This window comes from Herpailurus yagouaroundi, unplaced genomic scaffold (genome assembly GCF_014898765.1).
Source record: "Herpailurus yagouaroundi ecotype Mexico unplaced genomic scaffold, PumYag 165, whole genome shotgun sequence".
Lineage (NCBI taxonomy): Eukaryota > Metazoa > Chordata > Mammalia > Carnivora > Felidae > Herpailurus > Herpailurus yagouaroundi.
The window spans coordinates 19,868,534-19,887,055 of NW_024412406.1; the positions used below are offsets into that span (position 1 = coordinate 19,868,534).

At 36.9% G+C, this 18,522-nt stretch overlaps 1 pseudogene; it reads right to left on the bottom strand.

Moving 5' to 3' along the window:
* Positions 1–512: 512 nt before the first annotated feature.
* Positions 513–5,695, bottom strand: LOC121038022 (ubiquitin carboxyl-terminal hydrolase MINDY-1-like; annotated as a pseudogene).
* Positions 5,696–18,522: the final 12,827 nt, after the last annotated feature.

Genomic DNA, 18,522 nt, shown 5'->3' on the forward strand with positions numbered 1-18,522 from the left:
GATCTAAAACATTTCAAAAACTATTTTCAATATACTTGGTTGAATTAGTATCTAAATTTGCTAAGTCATCTAATATACATCATTATAATGGCATTTACTCGTCTCTATTTAGCTAGCAATTTCCTTCCCAAGTTATGGGGAATGAGGCTGCACTATAGGAGTTAGGAGGTTGGGATCTAGAATCAGACAAGCTTGGGAGAATTTCTGTTCTAGTATTGACTAGCTGGGCAATCTTGAGTGAACTGCTGCTTTCCTCTGTGCCTCAGTATCCTCATCTATGAAAAGATGATAGGAATGGCAGTTCTTGCCTTGGGATATTGCGGGGACTGAATGAGGTGACTCAAACCTCGATGTAATAAGCATTCAGTAAGTGTCACTGAGTCTGACTTTGGTATTTGCTGCATGCTCTGATTCCCAACAGTTCATAAATAAGTTACCTTGCATATCTCACAGGTTGAGCTGGGGGAGCAAGCAAAATAGCCATAGCCTCTGAACGAAGGAGCAGGGCAGCTTCACACTGGGCAGGCGCACAGGAGGACACGGTCTGCCTCTTGCTTCAGCTGCTGCCAACTCTCCCCAGCTGTGCGTACAGATGGGGCTCCTCTCTCCTGCAGTGATGGGGCTCACATTGGCACAGGCTGGATTGCTTGTTGCTGTATGTACTCCTCTTGCTGAAGTTGCCGGGCCAGCTCCAAGTCGCTAAGGCCCAACAAGCCAGGTGGCTGCTCCCACTTTTTGCTTCCAGCCAACTTGCTCAGGGAATGACTTAAGTTCAAGTCAGAGTCACAAAAGCAGCTGTCACCATCCGCATTGTGCAACTTTCCCACACTACTTGCTCCTCCTATGCAAAGTCCTGATCGGTGACCATTCGGTACAAGCGACTTTCATGTTTAGTCAAAGTTTAGAAAAAGACACTAAGTTCACTTTCCTGGGCAGCTGCCATTAGCTCACAGAGACTATTGGAAGTCCTCGCTGTGTCTCAGCGGTCTCCAGGAACTCTCCGCAATCAGGCTTTCTGTTAGGAGGTTGGTGTCGCTGGCGTACTTGCAGGTGAAGGTCTTCTCTACCAGCTGGTTATAACGCACTTTCCAAAGTGCACTCACAGCCTCAGAAGTCCGGGGATCAACAAGCTAGCTGTGGTATAGATATGCCTAGCAAGTCAAAGGTCCTGCACTCCGATGCCTACTCAAAATCTGAGACTCCTGTGAATCACACATTGCCATCCAGACCTGTGGCCAGTTTAGGCAGCATTGCACTGCACTGTCCACACTGTGCTGAAAATAAAGCTGAAGTCCCTCTGATTTTTGGGGATTGGTGGATTGGAAACCATCTCCGGGATGAGCTAGTGGAGCTCATTTTATATAAAGATAGTATCTTTACCAACAATTGTTGTTTTGGGTTTTATTGGCCCTTACGGTGTGCTCAAAGAGTTCTTTTAAAGTAATGCTTTCAATGACTTTTTAAATAATCATCTAAAAAATGTTGTGCGTTCATATAACTTATTTTGATTTCTAGCCTCATTATCTTTCACATTACCTTTAAAGTATAGTGAAGTGAAAATATTTAACATTTGAGAGAGAGAGAAAATAGAGAATATTTCATCTTCTGCTATAGAAACTAAAATACATGTGTGTATATTTATGTATGTGTGTAGACAAACACACATACATATAGACATATACACGTGGGTTGTATATATATATATATGCACATGCATACAGACATATACACATTTATGTATGTACATACATATGTATGCATGTATATATGTGTGTAAGTAAATTAACGTTATAGGCATATTTTATGCTGCGTGAAATAGAGGTTTTCCCTTATATTTTAACAATGGAAATGTATAAATTTTAAAATGGTAAAACACAAAAAGACAAAATGACTTACTTAAAAGTAATTATTGTCTTGCACAATAATTTTATCTTCTTCTGACAACTAACACTAAAAGACTTCAAATCCGGGATGCCTGGGTTGCTCAGTCAGTTAGCAGTTAAGCATCTGACTCTTGATTTTGGCTCAGATCATGATCTGAGGTTTGTGACTTTGAGCCCTGTGTTGGGCTCTGTGCTGACAGCACAGAGCATGCTGGGGACTCTCTCTTCCTCTCTCTCTCTGCCCCTCCCCTGCTCTCTCTCTCTCTCTCTCTCTCAAAATAAATAAATAAACATTAAAAAAAAGACTTCAAATCCATCTCGATGTCACATAAGTTATATATGTGACTAACATATTCTGTGTTTCTCCTGAAAGAAAAATGAAAGAATCTCTACATAATCTGATACTAACTTCATAATGGGCTCAAGTGAAGGAAATGTGAGAATTGGCAATTCTGAATTTCATTGTTATGAAGTTTGCTTACTCTTCTCAGCCCCATAGAGTTAAATTTCACTATTGAATGTTACAAAGAATTTTGATTAGAATAATTGAAATGACTTTTTTCTATAAAAATATCGTCGACAATTTTTAATCACCTTCGACAAAAATTATTCACAAATGTACATCAGACCATCATCAGCAGAATTTCAGTAAAGACAAAAAAAAAAAAAAAAAAAACCCCCCTCTGTGCGTGTTGGGGGGGGGGGGGCGGGTGTATGAGTGTTTTAATCCATTAGAAGATTTAGTCTGGTCTGCCTGACATAAGGGTGATAGGTTTCTATCTCTTAGTCTAATTAACACCTTTAATCTTTTTTAATGGTTAGGCATTCTCTCTTTGGTTTTGAGGCATGCTAGAGATAAAAGCACGGGAGGCTGGAGGTTAATCCTTCCTGTACTTTATTTCTTAATTTCTGCCACAGGGATTCCCTTTCTATCATGGCTATTTATTCAGGAACCCTGATGATATGCTTTGAGTAAGAGACAACAGATAGTTGGTTTAGAACTATCATTCAATATTCCTTAGATATCAAATTACAGGGGCTGTAATTAAGAGCTGTTACATGAACACAACTCCAATTTCTTATATGTCTTTTTTATTATTATGTCTCAGAAATGAATCAAATTAGTGCTTTTAGAATTGATATTGAAACCAGATAGCACCATACCTTGGATTATTCTGGCAAAAAGGTAACAATGGTGGCAAACACCCCCTCAGATTTAGTTAATTAAGGATGTTATAGATAGATACTAACATATCGATGATGATTTGCTTTTTCTCACTAAAATGAAGAGTGTTGAATTTCCTAGTATTGATAATAGAAATCTATTAACTCAAATTTGGCAATCAGTGCATAATAGAGATTTGACTTGTCATTTTAGAATTAGGATTTTTTAGGGTTATATCTTAATTTTTTTTTAAAGCTTATTTATTTATTTTGAGAGAGACAGAGAAAGAGAGAGTGAGCGGGAGAAGGGTAGAGAGAGGGGGAAAGAGAGAATCCCCAGCAGGCTCCATGCTGTCAACACAGATCCTGATGCAGGGCTCAAACCCACAAACCATGAGATCATGACCTGGGCTGAAACCAAGAGTCTCTTGGATGCTTAACCAGCTGAGCCACCCAGGCTCCCCTGTGATTAATATGTCTTACATAAGGTAATGTTTTGACCATTTGCCCCAGAAGCCTTAACATCTTTTCAAGACAAACTTTTTTTCAGAGTTTTTGAAAATATACTGAGATTTTATTTGTAAAAATGCATTCTTCTTCAAAATATTCCATTTGGAATTTTAGGCAAACTATAGATTTTTAAATATTTTTGAATTAATAAAAATCTCTTCAATAGAGTTATATGACTTGCGATTTCAGCTAAAATATTATATACTTGATATATATACTCATATATCTTTAACAAGTTTTGTTGTAATTGAACCAATATGTCATCTCTTCAGAACTGTAACTGAGGAAGAGTTTTTGAAAATGGACCATTTCTTGAAAAAAAAAAGAATTAAAATATTCTCAATTTGGCTAGAATTATTAATGTAATATTCCTGTATTACACACACACAGATTCTAAAGATCTTTAAATAAATTTAGGTAGAAAAAGCCAGGAGTCAAGGCGTGCTAATTAAATATTTAAAAATGGGACAAATTCCCTGGCGAACGTACAAATATAGGAAAATTATAAATTAAAGCACTTTCAGAATTCTCGATTATGAGCTTTTTAGAATGTTTGGTAAAATATATGTGTGGAATACATTTGCAAAGAAAAGTATAATGACCAGCTCTACCCTTACTTCCTGCTATGGGCAATGTGTTTATATTATGCATATATGACTATATAAGGTACAATATATTGATCTAAAAGAGATTTACTTTCTTTCCATAACATTCTCTTTAGTGATTTGTGAGGGAAAAAAAGAATGATGAGTAATATAAGAGTGGTCTAATGAATTTGTGCATTACCTGCTTTGTGTCTTCATAAATGTAACTTGCCCAGTACAAATAGATGATTAGTATTCATTCTAAATTTTCTTTACATTTTTTCGGGCTAGCAACTTATGTGTTTATGGAGGAAAAATCTAAGTACAAAATGAATTTTTTTTTTGTCCTGTCTCCTCTCCTGCCATTCTACTTACTAGTTACTTGTTCTTGACCAGAATAATAATTGGCCTAGAGTAACTGTTGAATTCCACATCTTTAACTGACAAGTGAAGATAATGTCTGCTTTAAATATCGTGTTGTGTGTAAACTAAATATAATGTTTTTCAAGTTCCTAGTATACAGACTGCACTTAACAAATATTAAGGATGCCTTCTCATTTGAGAGATTTCCCGTCTTTTAAGTAGCTTCGTTCATATCACATAACCTAGTTTGATAGTTAAATGGATATAATGTGGCATCTTTTGCAAAGCCAGAAAACCATGATTTAAATAAGTATTACCTTTTCCAGGGAAGATTGCCTTTGTTCTCCTTTTTCCTTACCTTCCTTATTTTTATTTATTTTCTTTTTAAGTTTATTTATTTATATGGAGACAGAGAGAGAGAGAGAGAATGCCCACGTGCACACATGAGTGGGGAGCGGGGAGAGTGTCAGAGAGAGGGAGAGAGAGAATCCCAAGCAGGATGCACACTGTCAGTCCAGAGCCCCAGGTGGGGTTCGAACTCATGAACCATGATATCATGACCTGAACTGAAGTTGGATACTTAACCAACTGAGCTGCCCAGGTGCCCCCTCATTAGTTTTTATTTTTATTTTTAAGTGTCTGAACCAAACGCTTTGCTATCTTTCCAGCTTCTTTTCCTTTTTTTTTTTTTTTTTTTATAAATCATTGTCTCATAGCACTATAGCAAGTTAATCTGCAATAGAAAACAGAAACCACAGCACATGTTAAGTCTGCAGGGAGATTAGATAGTGCAGTTGGATGTGTTGTAGTGATGTGGGTCACCCACAAGAATTAACCTTTGTGCTCTACCCCTCACTGTCCTGTCAGGAGCTAAAAGACCTAGCCCCTGGCTTTGTTTCCCTTTGGAGGTTTCCCTTTGGAGGCCATCTTCATGGGAATGGTCACACACATGCAGGAAGGTCCCATTGTTGGGGTTTAATGCTTTGCTCTCCAGTCTTGAAATTCTTGAGAATTTTATCTGTAAATTTACAGCTTGTAAGTGAAGTGATATGGGACATTGGAGCATATGGCCAGAACTTAGAGCCTGGCTCACACACTCTGCTCCTCCTCAGGATGGGTTCTCAGGCCAGCTCCCAACTCCTTGTCCTCTGCTTCCTCAGGCCCTGGGCCCTCCTCCTGCCCCTCTCCCATGACTGCTGTTGCCCTCTGCCTGGGACAGCCACTCATATGAGACTCTCATTTCTCTTTCTTGCTTTGAGCTCCATGGGGCCTGGGCAAGGACTTGGAGCGGGTTGAGATAAAGGGTGCCCACCGATGTTTCAGGGCAGGCAATGGCAGCAGCATCCCTGCTCCAGTAGGTGACTCAGTGGTGCTGATCCTGCCACTCATGGTCCAGGGTCCAGGGGCACAGTGTGTACAGATGTAGGAGTTCCAATCTCTAAGGATGTCGGTAGGTCCTGTCTATGTTGGGTATCAGTGGTGAGAAGGGGAGGTTGACTTCCCTGTGCAGTCAGGTCTGCAGGTCTGTCAGATGGCTTTAGGTAGGCATCCTGGGAGTGGTGGCCTGCATGCCTATCAGGTTCAGGTGGGGTCCCTGGGCTCCTGCAAGGGTCTGTACTTTGTGGGTGAGTATTTCTATGGCAAATGAGTGTGACATTAAATAGCAAATAAAAGCAACGTGAGAGGTCAAGAAAGAAACCACAGAGAAAGGGACACGTTTTATATTTTATTACCTTTAATGACATATATATATATATTTTTTTTTTTGAACAAGAGATTTTCATTTTTCACTGAGCTGAAATTACATAATATGTCCTACCTTTTGGTTTGTTCTCTGAATCTTCCATTCACCTTCCCTCCCTGTTCTCTCTTTCAACCCAACCGGTTACTTTGAATCCTAGCCAGAGAGAGCTGATCTGCTGAGGGTCATGTGCAGCTACATTGCCCTGTGACTTTGCATGCCCTAATGGCGCCTGAGTATTTGTTCCCTAAGAAACAGTGCCTTGAGTCAAATGCTAACTCCAAAATTTATAGTAGTAGTTCTAAGGGGTCCTTAAAAGTGTATTGGAAATATTCACGCATATTCGTACCTTTGACCTTACCATGCTAATTCTTAATGTTTGTCATTTATTGTTTTTTACATTTAATCAATATTTCTTGATTGCTTACTAAACACCATGCATTCTGCCAAGTACTGGGGATACATTCATTTATGCAACAGCTATTTATTGAATGTTTACTAGACTCTGAGCTCTATTCTAGAGATTAAGGATACAGTGGTAAACAAGAGAGCCAAGACATTGGTTCTTGTGGAGTTTATATTTTAGTGGAATGAGAAGCAGTAGACAGACAATAAACAACTAAATAAATAATGTCCAACTTTGATAAAGTTTAGCAATATTTAGAGATTCCTGAATTGTTTGAATTTTTAAATTACTTTTATAGACTAGTGCACACACACACACACACACACACACACACACACTTGTTCTTTTAGTTACTAGAAAATATAGATTGATTTTTCTAGCATGAGGAGTTATTTTTTCTATGTATCCTGTATTATCAGTAGCCAATGGAAGTTAGTGATAGATGTAACCAATAAGTCCCGTGTGTCTCAAGGAACACAGGTTAAGGAAGACAAAAAGCTTGAGCAAATTATGAAAAAAAACATAGGTATTAGGCAAAGAATTTTTGACATTAGTTTGTAGATCATATAAGACACTAAAAATCTGGGGGAGACATGGTTGGGAATGAGACTTCTTAAGAAATTAACATAGTGGTAATCTATTTGGTGGCTTGGCTCACATAGAAAGTAAAGGTGAGGGATCAGTTATGATGCCATTGAAACTACACAATTGTTAAGTGACAAAAGTTTGAATTAGGACGAGGACATTTGGATTAGACATAAAATGTGGGTTGACATGATTTGGGATGGGTGCTATGGAAGACAGAAGAATAAAAAATGACTGATATTTTGACCCTCAGTGATAAAGAGTGGAAACTTTCACAGAATCAAAGATGGATGATGAACTTAAAACAACAACGACAACAACTAACTAAAAACCAGTGTGTACCCCTGGCATCCCACCACCCAATGTTGTTAAAAGCTGGAACCTACCATTTTCCCTCTTCACTAGCTCCTTGACTGTGTCAACTCAAAATTTGACAATGTGGCTGACAGTCCCATTTGCCCTAAGAGGCCAAATAGCATTCACTGTCATTGCAAATAACAGCATTTCCTCAGTGAAGGTTGAACTAAATTACTTTAACAGGGCTAAATTAAAAATCAAACATGTTGATGCATTTAATGTGAGGCACAGAGGACACAAAAGATCATCAAAAATGAGTGACAGTATTGATTGTCATAAACAACCCTTCATGGAATAAAATAGATTCAGTGCTGACCCCTTGAAATGAAGTTACCCTATTTCTAGTATATTTACTCATAGGTTATATAATTTAGGAGAATTATTTCTTTTTTGGCCATACTTTACTTTTAATGTGTTACCTTAACCTTTCTTTTCTTACCACAATCTATTTTTCTCTTAAATGAGGATAGTGGTGATAATAATAATTTCATATTAAAGTTTAGAATTATATGAAAGCCTTTCATTCTTTTACATTAAATGTATAAAATAGGTGAAATATATCTAATTATACTTGCTTCACAGAAAAAAATCTTATGGATTTTAAATATGTTCTGACAAATAACTTGGATATTATGAAGCAGCAAAATTTTCATGACTCTGCCCAACTTTTACTTATTTCCATCCATTTTCTAATGGAAGTATGTGCCATACCTCTGCCTTAATATTTCAGAAGTTTGAATTCTGTAAAACAGCACAGGATGGTCTCTTAATTTGGTTGTGTTATAAAATATTGGAAAACATCATGGGATTATCTGAGATTTGTTTAGATTAAAATTTTACAGAAGACCTTCTTAGATTATATCCAACAATTCATTTCTAAGAAAATTGAGATGAAGTTAAAAGAATTTCTGGCAGAAATTCTGGGCACTAATATAATTCATTATTGAAAATTTGGTGGTCTTCTTTCACAAATTTATAAAAAATGTTTTTAATATGTATTATTTATTTTCATAGACAGTTTCACCAACTCCTAGAATAACATGTTATCATCATAAGGTTCTAGGTAGAAGAATTTAAGAAAATTTCTACATACAGTGTCAAGCTGTGGAAAGTATTGCTCCAAGAGTTTAAATATAAACAAGTACAACTTGGTTTCATAAATTTGTGATGGATCCAGCCATAGTAGGGTATTATAAGAAGTTAGAAGTATTTTTTTAAATAAATGCCTAAGTCTTTTATGTGTTTAATTACTATAAAATGTGTTAATCATGCTTTCCTACCTAATATCTGAATTGCAGTACTGGGTAGGATATGAAGCAGATTAAGAGTTCTTATGTTTTTTCTTACTGTATATTCAAAATGTAATTCAGCCCTGGCATGCAACATTGCATGAATCATAACCCCACTCTTCAGCCTAATATCCCAGTAAATCCATAATTGTGCCTCCAGACATTTCTGCCAACCCTACAACAAATATATCCCATCTTTAGTCCATCAATTAATTACTTTACCCAAGTTTTCTCTCTAACACATGGATTTGATTATATCCCTCCTATGCTTCAAAGATATGTCTATAGAATAAAATTCCTTTTCGTGATATTCAAAGCCCTTCAGAATCTGGCTTTGGCAACCATTTTATTCTCTCAAAAAATAATTACTACGCCCTTACTCATGCTGGAAACTGTGTGGCATCAGGGTTTCTGGGGACAGGGGAGGGGAAGCCTGGTCTCTGCCCCCATGTAGTACATCGTGAACAAGCAGTTACAATCCAGTATGGTCAGTGCTTTATACTTGTGCATATGTAAAGATCAGCTCAAATTGGAATGGTGTCCAAGACTTGTTTAATGTTCATCAGAAGGAAAAGAAATGAAAGGATCTTCTGGAAAAGGCAAATCACTTACACAAAATCGCAAAGGCATTACCAAACATAATGTGCTCCAAGAAAGGCAAATAGTTCCATACATACACTGGTGGGTAGGGTTTCAGGAGAGCCTTGGACAGGTAGGATGTTGGAGGGAATGACAAGTAGCTTTCCGTTCAAAGGGATGTGGTCTTTATCAATCTATGGAAGGAATCAGTAAAGGGTTTTTGAAAAGGTACATGAAAGATTGTCTGTGGGGAAATAGAACAAAGGAGAATATACAGAATGAAATGAGGATCTGTGCAGAGGAGAGCAGGTAGTTGAGCTAGAAGGTGTCAGCTGATAGGATATAAAGGCAGGGCAGACCAGTGTAATGTAATAAAAGCAGCATTGTCATAATTTCATGATGAGGAGAGGGAAAAGGAGGAATGCAAGATGACCTCTCTGTTTCCAGCTTGTGCAAATGGGTCAATGCTGCTATAACATTCCAAGAAAGAGAGTGCAGAACCAGGAGGAAATCTGGATCAAAGTAAGGCAGAGAAGAGATAAAAAGATTGGTTTGGATCCTGTTGAGTCTGAAGTCCCACTGGGGATGTGAGTGGAAATGTTGTACCATATGTTACTGGGTAGAGATGCCTTTAGTTCAGGAGATAATTATGAACTTAACTATTGCTCTGGGAATCACTGGGAAGCAGCTGAAAAGGGGCAAAAAGTGGCCAGTGATAGTTCAGAAGCCATATTCAAGACAATTTTTTTTTTCCAGATCCGATTTATAGGTAAATTTGGTGCACCCTTTATTTGCTCCTAATTTTCTCTCCTTTTTCTGTTTATAAAGTCCTCAATGAATTTGCTCACTTTTCCTTTTAGACACATTCTCCACTAGCAAATATATTGCAGCTGCTACATGATGTATCAATGAAGGTTACAGCTATCGGGTTAAAACAAATTGTTAGGATAAGGTTATTATCATAAGGTTATTATTGTAAGATTATTATCATAACTTTTAAAAGTGATAGCATGTTTTTGTCTCTTGTTTAATTAATTAAGAACCCATCTTCTGATGACCTTTTCCATTTGAGTTGTAGCATTCATTGACGGTGTACTAATTTTACAAAACACACCTTCAACACATTGTAGCCCTCAAGTCTTCACTACTTAAAGTGAGAAATTTGCTTCAAATGCATATAGTTTTTACTTTGATAATATGCCTGAATTATGGTATGTATTTATTGTTACTATAGATTTATTCTTTGTTCATCCCCTTAATGTTCACTACCACGTATTAGTCTCTATTTGACCCAATTCCACAACTACTTCAGTTCACTTACTTGAACGCCCTAAATCACCCACAGTGTAAAAGAAAACAATTCCAAGGGATTAAGCTAAAGCTGATTTTAAAAAATAGGTAACTACACATCAAATTCTCATTCATAAAATCTAAAACTTTGGTAAATTGCTCTCAGGAGATGTAGACAAAAATTCAAATCTCACTGGCATTCAGTGAAGAGCAACATGAACATTTTTTGTAAAGATAAAATTCTGATACATATTCTAATATTTTCACAAAGACAATGTCATAAATAATAACATTATAAACATAGTATCCAAATACAAAGAACCCACAACATAAGATATATAAGTGTAAATAGAGGAAACTATATTTCTCCTTCTCTAAAACTACCTAATAAATCAGACAAACAAGGAAACACTTCAGTGATTCTTACATGTGTCACTTCTTTCAGCCATGAATCAAAATGTTACACAGTAACATTTATCCTTCAGTAAAAGAGCAGTTTTAGGTTTACAGATAAACCAAAGAGAAAGTACAGAAACCTAAAACTGGTGACGGATGTTGAGTTTTAATTCTTTCTTAAGACCTATATAAAGTCTGTTGATTTGTGTGGGCATCCATATCAAGAAGATTTGAGGCATTGCAGAGCTTTGCTCTTCTGTGCTTGATTTGGCCATCATAAAGAATACAACTTCTTGAACTCAGTCATCCAGGCTTCCATTGGCTGACACTACCATGGAATTTAGGAAGGAGACAAATGATACCATAGAAGTAAAACCCGAGCTTGAATCTAAAGAACAATGCAAAGAGAGAAACAACTTATATAGGACCTTTCCTTGCAACATGAGAGCATATCCCCGTATGAGAGAGAGGACTAGACTCAGGGAAATTGGACTAAACTTGTCTCATACACTCACCGTAAATCCTTTATATATGTGATGATTATTTGCCTTTCAGAGTTTATTTTGAATTTTTAGGGAAGAAAAATTATTCTGTGTGATAATGTAATGATGATACATGACATTATTCATTTGTCAAAACCCACAGAATGTACAACACAAAGAGTGAACACTAATGTAAACTCTAGAATTTAGTTAATAATAGTGTGTCAATATTGGCTCATCAATTATAAGAAATGTACCATACTAATGCAAGGTTTTAATAATAGAGAAAAATGTGTGAGGGAGGAGAGAGGCATATTGGAACTCCATACTTTTTGTTCAGTTTATGTGTAAACTGAAAATTGAGCTTTTTAAAGAGTCTATTAATTAAAAAAAAAATCAAATCACTCTCTGTGAGAATACAAACTCAAAAAATTGTAAGGAAGGAAAAAATTACCTAAAATCTTACAACTCAGAGATAACTGCTCTTGAGATTTTCTTCCTATTTAAGTTTATTAATTTTGAGAGAGAAAGAGCATGAGTGGGGCAGAAACAAAAAGAGAAAATCTGAGGAGAAAATCTCTTAGCACAGAGCCCGACTCAGGGCTCAATCTCACCAACCATGATGAGATCATGACCCGAGCTAAAATCAAGAATCTGACACTTCACGGACTGAGCCACCCAGGCGCCCCTTACGATTTTCTGGTCATCATTATTCATTGTCTATTTCTGTCTCTCTGTGTCTCTCTATCCTTTTCCTTATCCTCTCCCACTTCTTCCTACCTTTTTCCCTTGTATTTTATTATTTTTCAGAATTCAAGGTAGAAACAGAAAAATACTGCCCCTGCCTGTGTTTTACGCCTGGTTCTGCTTCTTAATAAATGTATGGACTTAGGCAGGTTATCTAACGACTTGTACTTCAGTTACCTCTTTTGTAAAATAGGAACAATTGCAGTTTTTACCTCATTGGATTGTTGAGGGGATTGGACATAATACTTGATAAAAGCTGATCTCGCTGCCTGGGGCATAATGAGTACTTATGCTATTCTCTTACTCCTTCATATTCTTATTCTTAATACAGTGTTATTCCATGTCAGTGAGATGGAGTGTGTATCATCATTTTTAAGGCGGCCAACTCCATCCATTATTTTTTATCAATCCCCTTTTAATGAACACTGAGTTTATTTCCATGGGCACAGGAGCATGGGTGGCCTTTATATTATGCTGTAGTAAATATCCTGATCCATGAATCTTTATTGATTTATTATCTCCTTAGAATAAATTTCTATTCATGGAATTGCTGAACTCCCAATTAATTTTAGGATCAATTACCTTTACGTGGTATATTTGGCTCTCCATGAACTTTCACTTACCTGCTTCTCCAGTTTCACCTCTGAGCCGCTGCTTCCATTCCTCCTTCACCTTCCAATCTTACTGAGATAACTTGCAGTTCCTCCAATGCACTATACCCTTTTTTTCTTCTTTGGGCACTTGCATAAATTGCTCCCTTTGTCTAGGACATAGTCAGCATGCTTTCTCTTCACCATCTATTTTCTTATGTATATTTCTTACTAGACTGCAAGCGTCATGAAAACATCTATTTATGTCTTTACAGGGCGTCTCATCTCACTTTTGACACCAATGGAAGTAATGCTTCTGGTGTTCCAGACCAGAAATCCCCTGCTGTCCTGAAACAAATTAAGATCCTGATTTAATTATCCATATAAATGAGATTTTATAAAAAATTGGTGTGGTTATGTTGTGTATATCTCACTTACCAGTGTAGCTTCCCATGGCTTATTGAGACTCTAAAAGCAGCACATAGTTTCTGGCCCAGAGTAGGATCTTGGATTTGGGAGGCTCTGTTCCGTAAGAATTTATGCTAATAATCTACATGTTTGTCTTTATATTTACCGCATCAATTTCTCCTGTTCTTGAACCAAAGTCAGCATCAGAAAGACCATGGTGGGGATGGCTTTCAAAACTTTCTGTCTTCCTTTCTCATGTGTATGAGTCCTGAATAATCCCTAGGACTGTGAATATGATGAATTTTATTTTTGTGATGAGCTTGCCTTAAATTCCATGTTGACCTTAAAGAGATTATCTGTGTGAGACTTAGCTAATCACAAGTCCTTTAAAAGCCAAGAGTTGTCTCCATCTGGTTGTAGAAGAGGAAGTCAGAGATTGGATGTATAAGGAGTTGACACACCATTACTTACTTAAAGATGGAGAAACCATGTGATGAGGAATTTTGATGATGTCTAGCATCTTAGATCAGCCCCAGACAGCTGGGAGCCAGCAAGAAGACAGAAACTCAGTCCTATAACTGCAAGAACTATATTGTACTAATAACAGAAATGATATTGGGACTGGATTTTTCTTTAAGCCTCCTCCATGAGAACTCAGTTTATCCAACACCTTGATTCTAGCCTTGTGATATCATAAAGCTCAGCCAACAGATTTATACAATGATAAATGGATGTTGTCTTAAGCTAATAATTTTGTGGTTATTGTGACACACTAGAAAACTAATACAGTGGAGGTGAGGAGCAGGAGTGGAAAAGCAGAATAAGTGCCCAGTTGTCCCTGAAAAATATCTCTGGTTCCTATTTTGAGAATTCTTGAGAGTCCATAAGTATTTGTCTGGTGAATGAACAAGAATCACATCAGTGGGGGACATAATAAAGAAGACACACACTGGGAAAGAACTATGGCCTGCAGTGGGTGGTACCAAGGCTCTGCACAGCTACAGAACCCCTGATTTCCTCTCAACTGATGATAAATGACAAGGTTCTATTCATGAAGCTGATAATTGGGAGCTTGAGACTTTTAACCTCATTTTTTTTTTTTACTTTTAAACTTAATGACTGTTAAAAGTTTTCTTTATTGACTAAAAACATTTCTGCAACTGTGTAAAAGATGTGATAGGGACTGGGATGAGGAGAGAAATCCCCTCTCCAGTAGCGTAAGGTATTATCCTGAATACCAATGCATGTTAATGGTAGGGAAAAGACCTCCCCACTGGTAAGGGAGTCCTCACCTAGTAAGAAAGTAAATTAAATTCAAAGACTCAGAAATATTTGTTAAATACTATTAGACATATAGCAAAAAAAAAAAAAAATAGGCATATTTGTGTACTTGAGAATACATTTATAACCATAGATTGGAAAGAAAGAACTAAGAGAAATATCTGATGCCTTATACCAGAGGCATGAACTAGCTCACTAAAGACATTATTAAATAGTCAGGGATTTTGTGATCTAGTGGTCAAGCCATTGGTGGCTTCAAATCAGTCTTTTACTTTTTTTCCAGCTCTATCAAGATATAACTGACATATAACATTATGTAAGTTTTAAGGTGTATAATATGATGATAGAAATCAGTCTTGTTGGGAGTAATCAGCAAACACTATAAATCAGGGCTTTTTTTGGAAAAAGTTGAGCCGTCAGCACCCTAACACTTCACTGCTTTGTTTCCATATAATGTGCCACATGCCTTCCATGTCTAACTTAAAATCAAATGATTGTGCATAGGTAATTCAGATGCTAGTAATATGTAGATGGCGTAAGTACATTCTAAAGAAATCTCCAGTCAGAATTAAAATGACCTGAGGAAGGGGCGCCTGGGTGGCGCAGTCGGTTAAGTGTCCGACTTCAGCCAGGTCACGATCTCGCGGTCCGTGAGTTCGAGCCCTGCGTCAGGCTCTGGGCTGATGGCTCGGAGCCTGGAGCCTGTTTCCGATTCTGTGTCTCCCTCTTTCTCTGCCCCTCCCCCGTTCATGCTCTGTCTCTCTCTGTCCCAAAAATAAATAAAAAAACGTTGAAAAAAAATTAAAAAATAAATAAATAAATAAATAAAATGACCTGAGGATGGAGTTATTGGGGGGGGGGGGGGAACTTCTTGAGGGTATTCGTATGCAGGCAGGACTTCCTGTGTCAGCACTGAGGGAAAGAAAGGGATTTCCAGATAAGTAGAGAAGTATTATTCAAATCAGAGATGTGAAAAGAGCAAAAAAATCATAGTGATATGACTGCATGGGTGTATTCATTTCATTTCCTATCACAGTTGTAACAAATTGCCACCAATTGGCTTAAAACAATACGAATTTATTATCTTACTGCTCTGAATGTCATAGTAAAAAAACATGGGTCAGCAGGGTTGCATTCCTTCTGGAGGCCCTAGGGGAGAACTGTTTCCTTGCAACTTTTGCTTCTAGAGGCTGCCCACATTCCTTAGATTGTGGCACACATCACTTTGACCTCTGTTCCCTTTGTGGCACCTTTTCTCTGACTCTCCTGCTTCCTTCTTTCACTTAGAAGGACGCTTGTGATTACATTGGGCCCAACTGGATAATCCTGGATAATCTCTACATCTCAAGAACTTTAATTTAATCATGTCCGCACAGTCTCTTTTGCCATGTAAAGTAACATATTTAAAGGTTTTGGGATTTAGGCTATGGACATCTATCTTTGAGAGGCTTGTTATTTTGCCTAACACAATGGGTAACACTGGCCAGTTGATTATGGGTCTTACGTGGCAGACTGCAGAGATTAGAGATTTATTGATATAGAGCAAGGGAGTGATTTAGTGAAATAGTATTTTAATAAAATTAATATTGCGACAGCTGGCTCATCAAAACTGGAAACAGTTTCTGTAGTAGATTATTCGTAGTAATCTATGTAAGGGTGATTAGAGCGTGCACTAGGGGCTAGCACTATTGTTAGACTTTGGCATGGATGGATATAAAAAAAGTTATCTGCTTTTTCTAATATATATGTAACAGCTTTTTTGAGACAGAACTCATATCTCATACACCTAGTGCATTTGAAGTACATCATTCGATAGTTTTTAGTATATTCACAGAATTTTACAACCATCACCAAAACCAACTGTAAAACATTTCATCACCCCTAAATAAACACCTGTTCTCATTAACAGCAGCTTCTCGTTTCTCTCTAATACCTCAGTTGGACACAACTGCTGACCTCTCTGTCTCTACAGATTTGGGCATTTTACAGAAATCATACAATACGTGGTCTTTAGTGACTGATGTCCTTCATTAGGCTTGTTTTTAATGTTCATCCGTCCTGTAGCATGAATCAGTTTTTTGGACTTTTATTGCCAAGTAATATTCCATTATATAGAGATGCCATATTTATTTATCCACTCATCAGTTGATAGACCTTTGGGTTGTTTCCATTTTTGTGCTAAAATGAGTAATGCTTTTAGGAATGTTTGTGTACAAGTTTTTGCATGGACATATGTTTTCATTTCTCTTGGTATATACCTAAGAGTTGAAATGCTAGGTCTTATGGTGACTATGTTTAGAGGAACATTTGGAGGAACTGCCAGCCTAATTCCCAGAGTTGGATGCAACATTATACATTCCAACCAGCAGTGTATGAGAGTTCCAATGTTTCATTCCCTTGCCAAATTTGTCAAAATATGTCTTTTTAATTTTAGCCATCTTAGTGTGCGTGAATTGGTATCTCATTATGGCCTTGATCTGTATTTTCCTAATGACTAATGGTGTTGAAGGACTATCATTGTGTTTATTTGGTCATTTGTATATCTTCTTTGGAGAAACAGCTATTCAGATCTTTTGCCCATTTCAAAATTGTGGGTTATTTATTTTTCTACTACTGAGTTGTACGTTTCTTTACATACTCTGGATACAAATCCCTTATCAAATGTATTATGGAAATATGTTCTCTTGTTCTGTGAATGGCCTTTTATTTTTCTTGGTGCTATTCTTTGAAATACAAAAACGATTTAATTGAATGAAGTCTAGTTTATCTATTTTTCTCTTCTCACTTTTGCTTTCATGTCATACTTAGGAAGACTTTGGCTAGCCGACGTTCCTGAAGATTACTCCTGTATTTTCTTCTAAGTTGTAACTCTTACATTGAGGTTTATGATACATTTGTATGGTGTGAGGCAGTGCTCCAGCTTTATTATTTTGCACATGAATACTCGGTTATCCCAACACCATTTGCCAACAAGACTATTCTTTCACGATTGGATTGTCTTGGTACCTTCGTCCAAAATTAACTAAACTGTTCATGTGAGAGTTTATCTCTGGATTCTCAATTCTGTTGCATTGGTTTTTGTGTCCACCCTTATTCCAGTACCTCACCCTCTTGATAACTATAGCTTTGTTGAAATTGTGAAGTGTATCTTCCAACTTTGTTCTTCCATTTCACGACTTTTGCCTATTTTGGGTACCATGAATTTTTACATGAATTTTAAGAACAGCTTGTCAATTTCTAAAAAAGAATACTGCTGAGGTTTTCAGTGGAGTACATTGAATCTGTAGAACAATTTGGGGAATATTGCCATTTTACCAATATTAAGTTTTCTGATCCAGGAACTCAGAATGTCTTTGAATAAATAAATTCAAATCTAAATAAAGATCTTAGTTTCTTTCAACAGTGTTTTTTGCTTTCAGAGTATATATTCTGTCTTTATTTTAAAATTTTATTCCTGGGGTGCCTGGGTGGCTCAGCTGGTTAAGCATCTGATTTCAGCTCAGGTCATGATCTCACGGTTTGTGGGTTTTTCCCTTGCATCAGGCTCTATGCTGACAGCTCAGAGCCTGGAGCCTGCTTCAGATTCTGTGTCTCCCTCTCTCTCTGACCCTCCCCTGCTGATGTTCTGTCTTTCCCTGTCTCTTGAAAATAAATAAATGGTAAAAAATTAAAAAAAATTATTTCTAAATATTTCATTCATTTTGATGACATGATAAATGGAATTGTTTTTTCTTAATTTCATTTTTTTGATTGTTCATTTCTAGTGTATGGAAGCATAAGTGATTTTGTATATGATGTGAATTCTGAAAGTATCTAGAATTCACTTATTAGTTCTAATAATATTTTTAGCTGCTTCCTTATGATTTT